Source organism: Epinephelus moara, chromosome 16 (genome assembly GCF_006386435.1).
Source record: "Epinephelus moara isolate mb chromosome 16, YSFRI_EMoa_1.0, whole genome shotgun sequence".
NCBI classification, from domain to species: Eukaryota; Metazoa; Chordata; class Actinopteri; order Perciformes; family Serranidae; genus Epinephelus; species Epinephelus moara.
Genome location: NC_065521.1, coordinates 23757663 through 23777880, shown reverse-complemented (window position 1 = coordinate 23777880; position 20218 = coordinate 23757663).

Genomic DNA, 20218 nt, shown 5'->3' with positions numbered 1-20218 from the left:
CTGCAGATCATGGGATTTTCATTATCCAGAGCCAGAGGACAGGAACCTCCTCAGGTCCTCCTGCCCCGCACACACTGCGGGTTTCCGGTGAGGAGATTCAAAGTGTCCATGGGATCAAGGCAAGCAGCACCTGTGTTCATCCAGCTGTCAGTCAGGAATAGTGGGCTATTAGAAAAAGTCAATTTAAACCTTGAATAGAAATAAATTAAAAAGATAGAACAGGAAAATAAATTAATTGGGCTGTAGTATAATGATGTGATTTTTTTTAGTTGTTGTACCATATAGGCTATTTATTAAGCTTATTTATATTAATGTAGGCTATTTATGATACTTAGTAGCCTATATCCGTATTAAAACATATCATTTAACTAATTTAAAAAGCTAAAATCCGACTATAAGTGTGACATTACAGTGGAAATGTGGGTTAAATAGCGAATAAAGACCTTTAAATTTGCTTTGCAATTAAGCTGGAATACACACGCAGAAACTGACCAAATAACGCACCTTTTAACTGTGCATAAACTCAGCAAAGAGTTTATTTTTCCGGCCAATAACACTTTAATAATCATTATTGATCCATTTCTTTTTCATATTTTCGTTAGCGGTAATAGCCTAAATACAGAATATTGGGTGGAAATATTTTTTTCAGGTGTATGAACTCCCCTTTTTGTTAACATCTCCTGCACAGATTAACTTTGGCATTATTTTCCGGAGATAAATTAACCTAGTTTTTTTCCAACGATGATTTAAAGAAACGAGTTTTTTCTGATGTTTGACTGCAGGATTGGGAATTCACATCGTCTCACAGTTTTCTTTCTACTGTGTTAAAATGAATTTGAGCAACAAGACGAACAAAGGATAGGCCTAATCATTTGAATAGGCTAACTTAAAAAATTCAGTAAACCTATCTGAATTATGATTTTTACAGCGAGAAAAAATAAGTTTATGGCTGGCTAATTATATTAGGAGAACAATTTGAAAGGAGAAAAAAATAAATTAAAATCAAATAGGATAATAGCCTATAGAAAAAGCCTACAAAATAAGTAAAATGTTCCTTACTCTTTGTGTTCACAAAAAGCTTACAGCCATTACAGACTATAGCCTAACATCGCAAAATAATAACCCACTCTGTTTAAAAAAATGTCAGGGAGTAACCTAAACTATTTTTTCCCTCACTTTTTATTTTACGGAATATTACAGAGTAGGCATAGGCAACTTTTTATAGTAGCCTAACAACTGCAAACCTAAATATAAATCTACAGTTGGCCTTTAAGCTTTAAAACTACAAACCCGATTTTCTATGGAAAATTTTGAGATTGACTTTTGCTGCGATATTGGTAATCAATTATCATAAAGGTGTCCGCCTTTACTTGTGTGTGTATGTGTGTGACAGTGTGTGTGTGTGTGATGGCTCTGGCATTGTGACAGACGTACAGACGACACTCACACTCGCAGGTCTGTAATCCTGAGGCTCCAGACAGGACCTGCGGCTTTGGCAGCGGCCTCCGTCTCCAGCGCATCAAATGAGAAAACTTGTGACGCACACAGGAGGTCTCCGGTAGCTCACCAGCTTTCTCACATTTTTTGGATGAAACCTGTCAGCCATATTCTGGATAAATACTTATGAAAGTACGCGGAAGAACAACACGATTTTTTTTCTCTCTGTCGGAGCGCCTCATAATAAATCTGTCTGTTTTTGCGAGCTGAGCTGAGGGAAGAGATGACAGTTGCAAAATTATAACCAAATTAACGCGCTCATATTTCTCTGGTGCTATCGGTGGTGTCACGAGGATTTGTTGGATTGTGATACTTAATGAGTTTTACAAATGAGTCAAGGTGTGAAAGATGTAGCTGCTCTTCTGTGGTGGATTTTCCAGGCCTGCCTGCGAGCCTAATAAATGTAAAATAACCTGAAGAATAACGCACAAATGTATAGATAGATAGATAGATAGATAGATAGATAGATAGATAGATAGTCTGTCATGCATATCTCAGAGAATATGTTTAAATTTTGGTTCATCACACAGCACCAAAACTTCATCTGAACAATAAAAGTTTGGTTCACAAATTGCATTTAAAAGCATTTCCTGCAGACCAGGAGAAATAGGAACAAAACACACTGAGCAAAACCAGTTTTCTAACTGTGATTTTTCATTATTCATATATTCAATTATATGTAGTGAACAATACAGGAACTCATATGAAGAGCATCCATTCTTCCTTTTCTTACAAGGCTACAATAGAAGCATTATTCAAAAAATGAGTCTCAAAATGTGCATTAACGTTAGTGCTGCTGGGAAGGGTGTAGGTTTTGTTTCATATTTGGGAGGACACAAATGAAACGGGGGGGTTGTGGGTCATCTGCCAGAAAATTTTGACCATCAAACCCTTAATTTCCAGCATTCTTGTGAATTTTTATGCACCAATTTGTGCCATTTCTGCATCAATTTATGCTGTAAATGTCTTTAATTTTGTAAAAAAAAAAATAAAAGTCCTCTGCTGCTTTCATGTTTTTACTGGGGGAGACAAATGCACATGTTCTAAATATTGAGGGGGACGTGTCCCCTGCATCCCCCCTAAAATCTGCACCTTTGACTGCTGGTAAAATGTCAAGATTGGTTATACTTTTAACAGCCATCATGTCTACCCTGCAGAAACACAAAAAAATGTTTCCTTAAAACATTTTCCCATCATTCTCAGAAATACAGACCAACACAATCAATGTTTTACTGGGAACACAGGAGTAGTGATTCTTGTCCAAGAGGATCACTTCTTATATCTGTTAAATACCAAACCCCCTGGTGCAGCACAGCTCTTTGTTCCTGTCCAATCAGATACAGCTGTACAAGCCAAACTCCACAGGGATAGCTGGGGTCATCCTCTCAGCGGATGCTCAGGCCCATCCTGCTACTGGTGCCCCGAGGGCCTGGGCACAGAGCACGACCCCCCAAACAGCCACCCAGACACTTCAGACACTAATGCACCACTTCACCCACAGTTCACTGAAGCCAGCGTGGTGGCTATAGTGTTTTGTCTCTGCTGTGACTCATCCTTCGCTTTCACATTTCTTTTCATCGTGCAGGACATACAATTACAGTATTTATATGCACAGACATTTAAGCACAGCACACAGAAAGGTTTGTGGAATCTCTAAGCTATATATTATAAAGACATCATTTTCAATCAATATTCTGAGTGTTCAATAATCTGCATAAAAGGCTTCATGCAGCTGAGAGTGACCCTGTTGTTTTGTCATCAGATCTCAGGCAAAAGATGAGGTCTGTAAATTAAAGGAACTCTGACACATTTGAACGAGGCTGTCACAAGTCTGCTGGGGAAGAACAGACCAGCATAGCGAATTAGACTGAGTGGAGTTCCACCAAGAAAGGACATGTGAGAATTCTGCCTGTTTAGAAAGAGAAAAAGCAAATGACCTTGGGGGCTGAAGTGGCTGGATAGAAAATAAACTGTTTGGAATTACTCTGCACATTGAGGAATAGAAAGCAGCTGCAAAAATCTGAACTTACTCAGTTGATTTCTCTGTGATTTGGAAAAGCTTTCAGCAGGCACATCACACTAACCTCTAGGCTCAGAGAGCAAAAGCACGAGTTGTAATGTTTTCAACATGTCTCCGCTTTTTTAAAATAGATAAATTGCACCGCTGCAGGTTTGAGTTAAAGTGAAACTAACTTGTTGCCTCAACTTGTAGGGAAGAAGCCCTGCAGCAGGAAAAAAAAGAGCTGATGCACAACTGAGATAACTTAAGGTATGTGACAATTGATCAGCGAAAGTTTAAGGGATTTAGGTAATGATAATGAAAGCTGCAGTTGGCGAGTGGGGTTTGGGCGCTCCAGTAAACGACACACTGGAGACTATGTCTGCACCAAGTTTCAGAAAATCTAATTTATGGCCACTTCGCAGCAGCTGGATTTGCACTTCCGACCAGGGGATACCATTACCAAACACCACGGAGAGGGCTGATGGTTATGCAGGAGTTGGGACGCTCTCGCTCTTGCTGTAGTTCTCTCGCCTCTCTCCAACACACAAGTACACTGTTTATTTATAGGCATGCACACAAACATGCACATACTCACACAGCAGAAAAATGGCATACTAGATGAAAATATATGGCACTACAACTGATTTTGTGCAACGTCACACAGAAATAATGTGATGAAGATTTGTGTTTCCAAACTATTTTGAGGTAGATGCTCTTGTTTTTACTTTCCTACTATATGTGTAACTAAACTCTTCTTTACACAGTCAGTGGACTGTGCATGGGTGGCATTGAAAGGGAAATAGCACTCATTTAAAGTATTTATATATGTCATGAGCTCTATGGGGCTTTTGGAACTAAATAACCAAGTAGCTCGCAAGGCCAGACAGCTAAAGCATTACTCTGTAATACCACTTAGATCCACAGTCTGGAGCTACTCCACTGACCATAAATTGGAGACTGACTCTGAGGTTGGTAATGAACCAGAAAATACATCTATTTGATCAAGAATCCACCGACCTCTCTGTCTTCTCCTGTTCATTCTTCAGGCAGCTGAGATGTGACATCACAGATTATGGGCAAGAAGAAAACTGCTCTTTTTGTTTCTGTCCATGGGAAGCGATAGTATATGCTCCCCCCCTTTGACACAGACTGAATTTGTCCCGGGACGCAGGAAAATCATTTTTGACATCTGAAATTCAGTGGTGTATCCCAGTAAAGAGTTTAAGCCCTGCCATGGAAAGTCTAGTCAGCTGCGACCACGATTCGCTCCCCAAGAGCCACAATTCACTGACTTGGCGAGGGAGCGTAATCTTGCAACAACCTAGATGGAAAAAAAAGCCAGAGCCTTGCACTTACACTGGATCTCTCTGTGCCTGGTAGTGTTCGCTATCATCCTCAATCATAAGCCTCAGCACTCTCACTTTCTAAACTTCTTATCCAGTTTGCTAAGATTACCAAAACGTTTGGTAATCAGATAGCCCAGACTGGGACAACACAGTTGACGTTCCCAGCCTCGGATTTCAAATGTTTTTGCAACTACTTCATTTGAATCCCTGTCAACACAAAACCAACAAAGCAACAGTTGTTGTTGATCCAAATCATCTTCAGCAGATATACTGTCAATTTCACGGATGCTCGTTTCTTCAGAGGCGCTCTTTGTCAGATGGTTTATTGGTGTTGTGTGGAAAACAAACTGGCTACACCGCAAGTCAGTGCTCATTTTGACAGATGCTGGGAGAGTGGAAGTGACCACTGTCCCCTTGGTTTGGAGACCTGACAGTGAACTCTGAAAGGCCAGCCACCCCCCAGACAGCTTCCCCTCCAGCCTCTAGTCTCCATTATCCAGCCATAGCCTGGGGACCAATCACCCTGGCTGCCCTCTCTGTCTCTCTCTTTCCCTTTCTCCTTCCCTTTCACTATCTGTCTCCTTGACTCTCCCTCCTTTCCTCTTTCTCTCGTTTTCTCTCTCTCCAGGCTCTCCCTGCCCTGTGCTTTCAAGAGCTCCCTGTGTCACCAGATTGATTAAAACAAACACTGACCCTATTTTGGTATCTAATCCAATTGTGCTCTTTTTCTTCTCACCGGCCCTGGAGCACGCAGAGTATTAGGTGTCCTGGGAGCCACAGGGCCCCCCTCTGTGACTGATCTTAGATTTCAAACACTCAGGAACATCCCATATGGTGGGCAAAGAGTAAATAAAGTCTTATTGAACTCCCCTTTAAGCACTCATGTGTAAACAGGATTTAGAATACATCATGATCATGAGTCTTATACTCCTGTGGTTGGAATGATGTACAAAATGATGCATGTGTATGTGCACACACTGTTTGCGTGCCTGTTTGCTAGTTGCAGTTTGAGTTAAGAGTACGGGGATGAAAGTGCAGAGAGCTAACGCTGCTGGTGAGGGTGCTGGCTGGGGGGTTATTGAGAGAAGACTGCTGTTTATTGTTTTATTAACAAGAGCATGTTGGCCTCACCAGGTCAGGGCTTTACCTTTGACCCCGAGGGAAAAGACTAGAGAGCAGCGGCCTTTGTGTATCAAACAGGCAACTGGGCTTATTGAAGTGTGTGTGTGTCCATGAGTTTTACAAAGTAAGTGTCATTTTTTTTTAAAGCACTATAAAATTTTTATTGCCTTGCTTTTAAGGCTTGCAGCGAAGTTAAGTTCGCTTAATGCAGTTTCTTGCTGTTTTATTAGGAAGCTAGAATATATTTCATGCACACACGAGTAATATGACTTTTATTGCTTAAATTAATTTCATGCTATCTATAGTTACACCCAGAAACCAGTATTTGTTTTGTCTGGCCAGCTTGCTTAAGTTGTTGGAATACCGGTTGGTATCAGATATCAGTGTATACGCCCATTCAAGATGTGTGTATGCACTTCAGTCTTGTTGCTGTGTATTGAAACACAATCAGAAAAAGCATTAAGATTCACAATGAACATCACAAGCAGCTGATACATGTATTTTGTGTACAGAGATGATGACATCCTGGTTTGGAGCGAGACGACCCATCCCACAATGCAGCTTGTAATGTCGTAATGTGGATGGACTTTCAAGCCTCAAGCCAGCAAGTCATCATGATTATGTCACTTCCTAAAGCCCAGTGACATTAATGATACCATCTAGTGGTGATTAACGGTCATATCAACCACAATTAGATGTGTTGCAATGTTTTTTTAATTAATGAACAGTGAATACAAATGTTTGCCATTGGTTAATGTCTTCAACTTTGTCCTGTTAAGGCCTATGATGATATATGAAGGGTAAAAATTAAAGTTCTGTATATTATTGGTAGGGGATGATTTGGCAATGGGAAAGATAATCAGGTGTTCAGCTTTTAACAATTCCCCAGTGGTGGAATATAACCAGGGGTGGGACCAAGTCATTGTTTTACAAGTCACCAGTTAGTCTCAAGTTTTTGCATTCAAGGCCCAGGTCCCAAACTTTAAGTTTCAAGTCCTGAACAAGTCCTAATGCGCTCTTCACTAAATGTAATGTGTGGGTAATGCAGAGTAATGATATGTTAAATTACGAAAATCATAAATGCTTTTTAAAGTTTGCACTGATTTGTTTAAACAAGTTTGTTGGAAGTTGTTGTGTCTCCATCTGTGATCATATATGTTCTTTGTTGATCACCACATAATTTATGTGGATGAACAAAATGATCTTTTCAATATTTTTTCCAACTGGTGCTCAGAAACGTTAGATCCTCATTGTTCTCTCCTGTAACTTGACTGGATGCTGTCGGCTTAAACAAAGTGGATCTAGGTAATTAAATGTCGACTTGCTGGGGATGAATAGTGTTAATGTTAGTTAATTCAGGAAATGAGGGGAAATGAATTCATTCATGGCCCACTTTTTAAACAACATACTTTTTAATCTTTGAGCTTGGGGTGAAGGTATCAATTGTTTTCAAGTCAAAAGGCTCAAGTCCAAGTGAAGTCACGAGTCATTGGTGTTAAAGTCCAGGTGGAGTTGAAAATCTTTTTTGACTTTGTCGAGTCTAAAGTCATCAAAGTATGGCTCAGGTCCAAATCCTGTGACTCGAGTCCACACCTCTAAATATAAGTACATTTAATCATGTGCTGTACCTAAGTAAAGGATTAGAAGTTTACTTGAGTAAAGGATCTAAATGCTTCCTCCAGCGTTTGACTTCTATATCCTGTAAATGTGTAGAACAAGCTCTTATAATTGATCTTTGTCCTGAAGCCTGAATATACGTTTAGATATTGTAGTGACTGGTGAAATGATATCATTAAAATGGTGCAACTCAGAATAATTTTTCCTCTTAAAGTTGGCACATATATGGAATGCGGGGAGTATAACAACTTCATGCAGCCAGACAAACGGCCTGTCAAACAGGCACCTTCAGTGTATGGAAACCAGCTTTGATTACGGCCAGAAAGTCTTTTGTGGGCCTTGTGAATTATGGCCAATTACCTTTACCCTCTTATAATAATCATTTGTTTTCCCTACTGTCACAAGCAAGACCTTGGAGTTGCTATTACCTAAAACTTCAGTAGGCGACTACAGGTTGAAATATATGGCGATAATCATTCCCACTAATGGCCGTGGAGCTCAGAGCAAAGGCGGTTTTTATAGAGCCCAGAACTGTACATCAAACCCAGTGACTAGCCAGATTTTATGACCAGGTCATTTCACCCTTTACTCTGTTGTTTATGGTTTTAATGGCAGACTGTTGCCAGCTTTCAAGGCTGAGGTGGCTGATTTTAACTCAGGCAACATGCTGCTGACCCCACAGTTAAGCATCTTTACAGCAAGAGTGACACTCTTGCTTAATCATTTGAACCATCCTGTCAAAGCAACAGCTTGGGAAAAGCACGGTAATATATAGTGGATTGTTCCTGCAGTTACTATCTTTGCTTTTAGCCTGCAGGCTTTACTATTGCTGTTAGAAAAAAGCACACTGCAAAAGAGACATCGAGCTCTTGTCACCCCGCATTCGAATCGATAATGAAACAGGGTGTGAAGAAAACAAGGAATTAAATGAGAGTGAGGCAGAAGGGGAGGGCAAGGCGATGAGAGTGCAGTGATAATCGATGGCGGCCACAGAGCGATGGCAGAGATGAGGTCGTTTGTCTCCAGGAGAAGGAGAAAGAGGAAGAAGAGGAGGTGTACAGACAGAGCTGTCTGCTGATAGAGCTGGCAGCCGGCCAGACTCTGTATGAGGGCGTCTGAACAACAGCAGAATTTATCACAGTGACTGTTGGCCTTGTTACTGATGAAGACATGAATCTGAACACGGGGAGGGAACCAGGCTGGAGAGCAGGGTAGGTATATCAGACATGCTCTCAGCTGAAAAGCCCAGCAGTGACCAACCACATTTAGAAATCCACATTTATGGACTCTCACTGTACTCTACTTTATCCCCCTGTGTGGCGTTCGTGTGCACGTATATGCTCATTAGGCTCCCTGTCACCCTGCTGTTAGACTCGTAACTCAGGATTTTAATGGCACAAACCACTGTATTCTTTTCTATTCAAGAAAAGCATAATTGGCTTTTGTTTATTTATGGAGCTGATCTGAATACACCACCACCTTACTACTTACTCACTCTGAAGAACAGCCTTTTTCTGGAGGTTCCTAAAGTAAACATAGGCCTGCAGCATGCTGTCATCCCACAATAATTCACAGCAGACCTTGAAGCTAGGTACTCTGCAAAGCTGCACAGTTCCAAACAACCCATTAAGCACCTAGTTTGTTGTAACTGTGAGTGTTTTCAGTGACGAAGCCTTTGATTTATATTAAAACCACACTTTGTTGTTTTGATTTATTTTGCTTTTCTATGTTGTCATCCTTCCTTGTACAAGAGTACGTCTCCATGTGTCTTGCTAATGGTACATAAAGGCTGAATGTGTGTCTTGGTTGCCACTCCCTGCTGCAGCCCAGATGGCAGTGAAGCCCTCCCTCCGCAGCAGAGGTCTCAGCAGCCTGCCTCGACAGCCGGAGAAGAGATGGAGGGAGGAGAGGAGATTACCATGCTAATCGTTCTGAGACATGAGACTGATTGTGCAAACCTTTGGAAAATCAATCAATATTTGTCATTCACTGGTCTCATAGAACAACAGACTAAACGGACCCCAGTGAACAGAACAACATCACAAAGTAAACTCCTCTTTTTAAGAAATAACATTGGTGAGTGCAGGTTTGCTCTGACCACTTCCCCTATTCTCATTTCACACTGTGGATATACATAGGATACTAACTGTATTCAAACAATCTCTTATGCATTATATGATGCTGCTTCATTTCTAACCAGTAGAGGGTGCAACAATATCACAGTGGCTTTTGCAGAATTATGATTTTCATCATAAGATTACACTGAGCCACATGACTTGGTACAACCCTAAAATCGACAGCACAGCCATAAAGTCTACCTTTACAAAGATTATAATGTTCTGCTTTGATTGACACTGTCAAAAAAGTGTTAATTTAATTGTATGTTTATTATCAATCTTGTAATTGCCTGTTTTCCGAACCCTCATTTAGAAACATGAGGGGGGAAATATTAGAAACACATCTCAATATAATGCAATACAGTAGAACACCACCACCACTAACTATGACTTCAGGAATAAATATACACTTGAATGAACACCTCTCTGTTCATTATAAGCTCTGTAAAGGTGGAATATGTGGCAGAGTGCCTGTAACTGATGCACAAACTGAACAGCACACTGTAAGTGACAGTTTGGAGATTATCACTTATTTACATCTCTCCCATGTTACTTAGAAACTGCATCTGTTTTGAATTAGCTTGCTGTGTGACAAGTGGACTTCTGTAAGGATCTCTCTAGAAGCAAGATCACACCAAGAGCCTGGAGTGTGAAACTATGGGGAAAGAAGCACACACAGAAGGTTTTAAATTTGCCATCTAAAGACTGCATAGACTTTATATTGGTAATTACTGTTATGGTTAAATGTTTGTTTTGTTGTCTTAATGTTTGTTTCAGAACCACATACATTCTCCAATGCTGCTTCATGCATAACTTACCTGGACAAATGATGTCACAATAACAGTGGAATTTTAATATGGATGGATATACAATGCTTCAGGAATGAGACCTAAATACTGGAAATTAGCATATTAGCACTCCCTGTTCCCCCATCTCATAGTTAACGGGGTTCTTGAATAGATTTTTGGTTACATGCCTAAAATAAGAGCCAAAAAGATTTTCACATTTTATTCTACGTCATAAAATATGTCAGGAAACACCCCACTCAGGAATTTTGAGGCTTTTATGTGTCTTAACAAAGATGCTAAGAAGTTGCTAAATGAGACTACCGAAACATCATCATGCCGAACACAGCTTTACAGTGTCGTTGTGGTACGAATGTTAAGTCATGCAACTGTAGTGTGGTTCATTTATAGCCTAACACTAGCTTAGACAATTGACTGACGATTGCATTTAGACTTTAAAAATAAAAAAAAAAGTGTTGCTCATTTGTAAAGATGATCTTGCTGAACAAAATGTGTAAGAATCACAAACATTATTTTCTGCAATTATCTGAAATCTAATGGAAAAATCCCGTAGGCTTTTTGACGAGGGAACCAAGGCGATGCTAACTTCCACGTTGCTCAACAGAAAAAATGTCATCCCAGGAGCACTATATTAAAGAGCCTGTACATCGTTTTCCTGTGAGTCTCTGAACGTAACACACGCCATATCTTTCACCCACTCAACCAAAACCTATTAAGAGGCACAGACTTTGCTCCAGAAGTAATGCTTGCTGACAGTTTTTAACCTCCTGCAAATGCTGGATTTAAAAAAAATCATCTCCTTTGGTGAAAAGAGTTTGTCGTCTTGGCTTTTCCTTATTCTGGGCAGCTTAGTCAAGGCACTAAAGTTCTTACAGAGCGCTGCTGGTTGATGTATTAGAGGCAGGGGAGCATGAGTCACACTGTGGTATGTTTGTGAGCAGTGGCCTTTAAATCTCATAGGTCCGTTCCTTTGTGAATAAATAAGCCTCACTGCATACATTTTCTAAATGTAGGGGAGCTGGGTGAGATAATGATACCCAACGTAGGCATGGCATGTTGTTGTATTTAAATTGTGGAACTACTTTGGATGTAACAGGGATTTTAGAGAAACATGACAAAGAAAGACCTCATTACATTCCCTGTTCTTAATTGCACTGCAGCATGTGCTGTGGTTGAGGCTGATTAACCAAGAGATAAAGACAGCAGAAACACGGGGAGTTTGGTTAATACAGTTGTACAAAGTACGAGTATCAACCATGCACACATACACACCCGCCTGATCATCCCCAGGGAGTACGGATTTTTGACAAGACCACAGCTGACAGGGTCACAACAGGCAGGGCGCAAACATTTTGTTCACAGTCTTTTATGTCGTTACATAAAAGACGGTGTATGCTCTGCTCCTTTAAGCACTGTGGTGCCCTCCTGGCACCAGTCGCTGCAGATTAGTCATCATGAGGTGGCAGAGAAGTGTCCACAGTCTGAGGTGGACGTTTTACAGGCCACTGAATGGGTCTGAGCAGTTTTGGTATATTATGTCAGTGTGTTTAGAAATGCTCCTCTGATCACTATGGCATATCACCACAGTGCTGAGGTATTTAAGGTTCTATAAATTTGGCTGCATTGCATTAAAAAGCAAAACTGTTACTACAAATAATGTGAGTTAACGTTTAGTCAGTTTACAGGATTTGCATAAACCTGAGGGACATTAGCTCTCGCCTGATTGTTTTCTTGTTTCTTTCAGGGCATATTGGCCCATTAATAGCAACAAGGCCTAATGAGTTTTCATTATGCATAAGGATGATTGCACATTGATCTATGGACTAGCAGGAAGTCTTTGCTGTTTGTGTATGTCTTACTGTACAGCCTCGAACAGCAGGGTCGGAACAGCCATCTGTTAGACTGGAGGGCAGGACCAGGATGACCAGTGTTCACACTACATCACCAAAAAGAGATGACTTTACGCTGTGACCTTTAAAAGTCATGTTCACGTAGCCAGTGGAAACACTGCGCGCCAAAAACAAGAATTGTGACATTTGTTTCATTTCACAATTCGCTGATTTTCATAAATGAACATTCACATTAGTTTCTGCCTTTTGCAAAGCAAGCAGCCAGGCTGCTTCATTATAACTGCTCCAAACGCGCCGCACAATATTTCCATCACATGTTCTACAGAGGATAGATAACTGATGTGGTAATTCTGCTGACATGTTAAATTGTCTGATGTATTTCTAGCAACCACCTCTCCTCTCACACCCACACACACATGTTATAGGCTGCCACAGGGCATGAGGCACTAACAGAGGAATTTGGCATCAGTGGTTTGCAGAACAGGATTTATTCTCCATTTGAAGAAACCTTCATAATGTGAATTATCATTTTCAAAGAACTCTGCCAATATGAATGAAACAATCTCTATATTATCTACTTGCACAATGATGTGTGACATCAGTTTTACAGACGTCACGTCTGTTTACTTCCTGCCAACTTTACAGTACCTTTGCCTCAGACCACAGTGATCAAAGTGCTTTTTCATCCATTTGTTAGCACTATTCACAGTTAGCTTTGTATTTATGTTAGTATTTACTGTTGGTTTTTGTACATATGGGTTTCGAGTATTTTAATAGCCATTTGGTCAACTAGCTTGCTTAGCTACTAAAATAAAGAAAAGCATCATCAAGGTTATGAGGGTGATCAGCTCTAGCTTTTCTGCTCGCTTTCACAAGACATTGTGAGTTATATTTTTGGCAGCTCTTCAAAGCACTAAGTGTAAAAAAGCACCACACTCACCTAACGTTATAGCTAAGCTCTGAAATTCAGGCTAACGTTAGTGCTACACTGGCTGACGAGCAAATGCCACTAATGGTCAGACCTTATCTACAACACTGAGGTGTGAAAATGATCAAAAACACTTAAAAAAAAAAAACAAAAAAAAAGAAAAAGCAAAGGGGTAAATACTATTTAAAAATATGTACAACGTTAACTGAAATACCTAACTTAAGGACAAAAAAAGTGTGACCACTGAAGTTGGAGGCAAAGGCAGTAACGTTACTGTTGAGTTGACAGGAAATAAACAGACATTTTTCAAAATGAGCTTTGTGACTTATTTTTATTTTCCATTTATTTTTGTAAATAGTGTTTCTGCTCATTTTCATAATCACCTCAGTGTCTTAGAGGGTAACCTTTAGCTATCGTTAGTCACTTGGACCCGTAGCACCAATGTTAGCCTGGTTTGGAGCTATAAGCTAACGTTAGGTCGCTATGGCTCTTTTTTCACACTCAATGCATGAAAGAGCAGCCAAAACTTTAAACCAACTGGCATATCACCATCTTGTGAAAGTGAATAGTAAAGCTCTGTGGAGCTGACCGCCCTCCTCACAAACTTGACGGTGCTATACTTATACTGTAAATGTCAGTGAAGTTAAGTGATGGACAAATGACAGGTTTCTCTGTACAGCTGAGACTTCATGCTGACTTTTGAAATGTTTGAGTGATGCAATGCCAGTGGCAGGATTTTATAGTAGTTCTATTTTTGCTGTCACCTCTCTGATCTCATAAAAGCTCCCTCTGTAGTAAATTCACTCTCCCTGCGGAATTGTTTTTCATTGAACAGTTTTATTGTCCATTCTTCTGGGAACAGGCCAGACTTATTCCTTCTCATACAAAAAAAATACAGCCTCAAATTCAGATGCTATTGTTGTCTTTATGAAGGTTTCTTGTGTCGAACCATCATGCACATCCTGCGTCACCAGCTTAATTTTGTGCTTATTACACGGTCTCAAGGCCAAATCTCTGCCATCGATTTCACCGCTGCACATTCATCACAGGTGTCAATATTCCTGCTTCTCCTCTTGCGGTCATGACTTTTGTGTATATTTCTTTATCTAGGGAAGAGGAGTAAAGCTTTACCAGAGTGCTAATAAGCCTTTAGTCAATTCAACAGCAGGGACAGGCGATAAAAGGGAAACAGGAAAAAGGGCAGGGGAGGAATACTTAATGAGAAATCTGTCTGGGAATATTAAAGTAACACCAGTGAACTGATTATTATAGTTTTAATGAGCAAACGAGAAATATAAAACACCTTTTTGGTGTGGTTGCATTGGCAATAGGTCAGTGTGCTCTGTTGGTGTTAAACCTGAGTCAACATGGTTACAGCTGCGTTTTTTGTCTTCTTCTTCTTCATGCACAGAAAAGCAGCAGCTAGCCAGTCAGGGGACCCGCTGAAGCATCCCTCCCTCCTCATTTGTCCATCTCTTTCTAATGGCAACACTCTCACACCCAGAGGGGAGTGTAGGCAAAGGTGTCAGTGCATTGACGGAGCTGGGACTGCACCACTCATAGCAGGCTGAGGGGGGAGCAGAGAGAGAGAGGAAGTTGAATGGTGAGTGCCAACGAGGCTCAGCCGCACTGAAACACCCCCCGAGACAAGGATCAGATTTTGCCCGCCAGTGTTCGTCAGCATGTTTAATTTGTGACCTAGCAACCTGGCTCTCCTGAGGCTGGAGATAAGGGCTGGCGCTCCGCTGATGGTGAATGGGATTCTCACAATATTATCGTATATATAAACATTACCACCATTCACAATTTGCTCTCAAACTGAAGAATAAGATCCCATTGAGTAACATGCAGGGAAACATGTTATCTCTCACCTGTTCAAAAGCCCCGTTTCACATCCAGAATTAAGTCAATATTTGATGGTGTATTTTTGGATTAATGTCTTCTATTTGACTGCAATCAGTTTTGAGTGATTGCAGTCGGCGGGGGGGGCATCTGACCTCCCCACCCAAAATAATTGGAGGCTGATATTACTGTCTTCAAGAGGATATGGCACACTCATTTTTAAGTTAGACCAAACATTTTGTGTTGTGAAACTAGGTACCTTAAGAAATCCATTGGTACCAACCATGTTGGAAAAGCTTGTCAGCAAGGACCCTAAATAACACTCCAAATTTAGGCAAGAAAATTCTGGCAAGAGAACAACTGGTATGGCCATTTACAATAGGGTACCTTGCACCAAAAGTTATACCTCATAATCATGAGCTAGAAATTTGTGAATAAGTCACGTGTTGGGAAGGCTGCAATCATGTGACCAATGTGATTATGACTAAAGAAGGAAGCAGCCCTGTTAGGTGGCAGGTTGGGATGGTGTATGGGTCACAAAACACAGGACTTACCCCAGAAGACTTGTGTTTGGAACTGTGTGAACTTTGAGTCATTTTAAGGTACGTCATCACTATGATATTTTTCTTAAACCTAACCACAACAACTAATAACATTAAGTACATAATGTCATTCATGGGGTGCTAATTTGTAGGATAACATATGAACCGTTATTTGAGAATACTTTGCCTTAAGATATTGGAATTAAAATGAGTTCTATGGGTACCCACAAGCCTCCCCTAAACTTGAGGCTTTTTCCCAGTAAACATTTTGCTCCTTACAGTCAATGTAGGCCTACTCCTTCAAATTCACCCCAAGATCTTCCTCATTTGGCCACCCCTATGAAAAATTTCTAGGGGCACCACTGTCCGTCTGTCTCTTCTCTATTAACTGGGTCTTTAGCCGTCCGATTCTACAAACTCTTATAGATAAAAGGCTCAGTAAATCACAGCCCAGTTTGATGGCTCATTACCCCTCCACTCTGTGTTCCAGTTTAACAACATGTGAAATATTAAAGCTGGATCCAAGGGCCTCGCTGCAGAACGACCCTCTCTGCTGCTGTGTGAGACGAATAGAAATAGAGGCAGCTCAAGGTCAAGATGTTTCAGGTCAGAGCTGTTATGATGGAGAGTGTTGATGCTGCACCGAGAGTGAAATTTCTCCGCCTGTGGCACCATTTATCAGATGGGATTTTTTTTTTTTTCCCTGCCTCATCCTGAGCGCCTGCCTCAATGATCCAGGGCCGTCACTCTGAAAAACATAACCTGTGGTTATTCATGCAGCTTTAAGGTGAGTAATACTGCAGCAGAATCCTGGCTGTGACAGGAGGCAGAGAACATTGTGTCTGCTGTTGCATAATTTAAAGGTGTGATAAACTACGTGTTTACATGAGTTGAGTCACACATCAGAAGCTACGAACCGCCACGGGCAGGAAAACCAGGCTCATGGTAAGTTGTGTTTTGTGAGGGGAGGATGTTGAACTTTAAATTCAGTGGCTCATTCACAGACGTGCTGCAGAACGCCTGTAGGTGCTAGAGAGGAGGGTGGAAAAAAAAAAATAAAAAAGAAAGAGAAAACGCTCACAGGGTGAGTAACCATCATATGATCGGCGGTTGCCATGGCAACTGATCCCAGCAGTCAGCCCTTGGAAAGTGAGTCACATGAGTGAATTGAAGGAGACAGGAAGCATACTGTGCATACATGTTGTCAGTTGATGCAGTGTGTGTGTGTGTGTGTGTGTGTGTGTGTGTGTGTGTGTGTGTGTGCGCGCGCGCATGTGTTTTGGGGGGGTCTTATGATGGAAGCAGAAAATTGCCCAGGGTTAGCACGTACAGCAGAGTGAGTATGTCCTCTTTTTTCAAGTTATAACTCACACAGTGGAACATGATGTACAGTAAAAACTGCAGCAGTTTTGAAATCAATCACCGAACACCCTCACTGTGACAATCTGACACTGACGCATAATACTCTTATGCTATGATGACAGTCAAGAAAGTTATCGTTGGAAAAACAAACTGTCACTCCCGCAGGATATCCTTCAGCGTCTGACACACTAGTAGCACATTGCATCTCTAAATACTCTAATCCTTCACACAGTATCTGTGTCCTTGTTTGACTCACACCTTCTGACAGCCTCATGTTTCACTCCGAGCACTGTTGTGGTGACAGAGGGGGGATGTTGCCGTGAGCTGCTCTCTGAATCACCTCTGTCCAGAGTGCACCTGCACTGTTTATCCACAGTGTCCATCATCGGGGAAACTGCATTAAAATTGTAGTTTAACAAACTACTGGCTACTTCACAATGAAAAGCAGTGAAACTACATCTTCACTACTCCTTAAGAATTTAGCTTGCTAAAGTAAAACTAGTTTCGGAAACTGGTTCAACTATATCCACAGGAAATGATCACAATCTGAGTCTGGCATCATATATTGTTACACAGAGGTACAACTGAACTAACACTGAGGGCATGGTCGATCCTCGCAGGCAGCCCAGGATGTGTTTAAGGAGAGGATTGGGAGCAACTGTTGGGGTTGAATCAGGAAAATGCCAAACTCTTTGAGAAATTCAAAGTATTCAATCACAGACATCGTGGTTGCAAATCAGAGGGGATTTTAGTCAAATAGCTGATTGTCACTGAGTTTAAACCATGGCCAATAAGCTGTGGCTTTGTACCATATTATATGGAAAAAACATCCTGAGAATACTATGAATATGTAGTTTGTTATTAACTACATAAACTACATGACCCAAGGTCGGTAGCTGAAAAAGCTACTGATATTGAATGTAGTTTAACTGCCATCCAACCACAGCAAATGGTAGTTCAACTTGACACTGACAGTTTCCCAAAGTGTCTAGGATTATCCTCACAACCCCCTGACACTTCAAATCTAAGGTTACCCAGAGTTAACAAAACCTTTTACCTATGAATTGTCTGAATTATGAACAATACCATGCAATACAACAAAAAGGTCTGTTGTCTATTTAGTTCAAGTAAAACACCACCCAGTGAGCCTGCAGAAAAGATATGAAGTGTGGAGCAGTGGCAGGCTTACAGAGCCAAGGGCAGGATAAATTGCTGGTGTCAGAGAGAAAAATGACTGTGCCACAAATTATCTACACTTGAGAAACGTCCATTAGGAAGCACTGGCTGTTCACACCTATTTTAGTCTATACATCACTGTGGCCGCAACAGCAAATTCTGACATGTCTATTAACACCAAGCACTGTCACTGTAACAGAGGGAGAGGGTAGCTTCTATCAGTGTAAGGATGAACTGATAGGTCTGTGTATTTCTTATCAGAGATGGGACAAAGGCATTGTTGCGCAAGTCACAGGTAAGTCTCAAGTCTTTGCCCTCAAGTCCGAGTCAAATCTCAAGTCCTAAACTTTGAGTTTTGGGTCCCAAACAAGTTATAATGCACTCTTCACGCATTTTAATGCCATTTTAACAACACAGTAAACAAATATTTTATTGATTTTGGTTGGTTAGTACATTACAGTTGTACACATCAACTGAGACATTCAGTCTTGACAAACATAAATAGTAACACAATACAAACAAGGTTATAGAGATATGTACAAAAGGGGGGGACAGCACCAGCCCCAGCCTGCCAAACAACAATCAAAATAACGAAATTAAATTTGAATAAATAAACACATACAAATTAATAGTGATAATATTTAAAAAAAAAAAAAAAAAAAAACCTACAAAAAATAGGCAGGGCAGAACAAAACAATGATCACACTTCCAGGCCCCGAGACAATGCAAAATAATTCCAAAAATCCCCCCTAGATTGGTCCTTGAGCCCGGTTAGTCATCCTAGTCAGCATGGATTCATAAGAGGCAGTTTTTGCCATATAGTTGACCCATTCTTTTATTTCTGGAGCTGTAATGACTCCAGCCATAACAACTGAGAAGTCATCCCTTGACACATTATGCACTTGTGACTGTCCCCAAATAGACACAGTCTTGGAGACACTGGCAATGCTTTACCGAGCCATTCATTCATGTGTCTGAGGATTTTACTCCAAAAGGGCCAAATGAGTGGACAATCCCAAATACAGTGTAGAAAAGTGCCAGTTTCTTCCCGGTATTTCCAACATGAATGGTGCTGGTGTCCAGTAGTAACTCAGTAATGATTAATTAGAGATTAATTAGATTAATTATTTTAAATTTGTACATATTTGATTTCTTTTTTAAGGTGGTGCTTGGAAGTACTTGTTTATCCATTTCTAATTTTGGACCACCATGAATGAAATTAAGTTTGATATAGTTTTTCCCAGCTGGCGCTCAGTAAGGGGTTCTCTCCTGCATCTTGATTGTTTATGGTCGTATTGGTTCAAACATACTGGATCTGAGGATCTGTCAATATGCTGTGAATGAATAGCTTTAATTTTAGTTTATTCAAGAAACTGAGTTGTGGCACACTTTTAAGTAAAATACTTTTTGATCTTTGGGCTGGGGGGAGGTATTTATATATTTCCAGGTCAAAAGGCTCAAATCCACGTGAAGCTACGAGTTGTTGCAGTCCAATTTGAGTTGTAAGTCGTCTTTGTTTTTGTCCAGTCTAAACTCACCAAATTTGAGACACGAGTGTGACTCGAGTCAAAGTCATGTGACTCGTGACTCAAGACACAAGTCTGTTTCTTAGGCTATTACTTGTGCATATATTCTTATTAATAATAATAATGATATTAATAATAGGCTAATAATAATCATAGGGCTGCAAGGAGAACATTTTGTCCAACCCAAACACCATTTGCACAAGAAGCGTTTTCAATCACTTTGTGTGATGGACCTGATTGCAGTCTACCTGTGTGATGCTCTTATTATCGTCCTGGGAACACTGCAGATGTTTTTTTTAGATCCATTGCTGACGTGCGCACGAGCGGGTGAGTCAAACCTGCGTCAGACTTCGTCGTGACTTGCCATAGTAATTTCTCCATACTATGGGGAGCTCATTTATCTCACAACACAGCCACCAGCACGTGGAAACCAGAGCAGGTTTTGTGCACAGTTGCAGAGGGTTCGTTAAGGGGATAAACAGGTG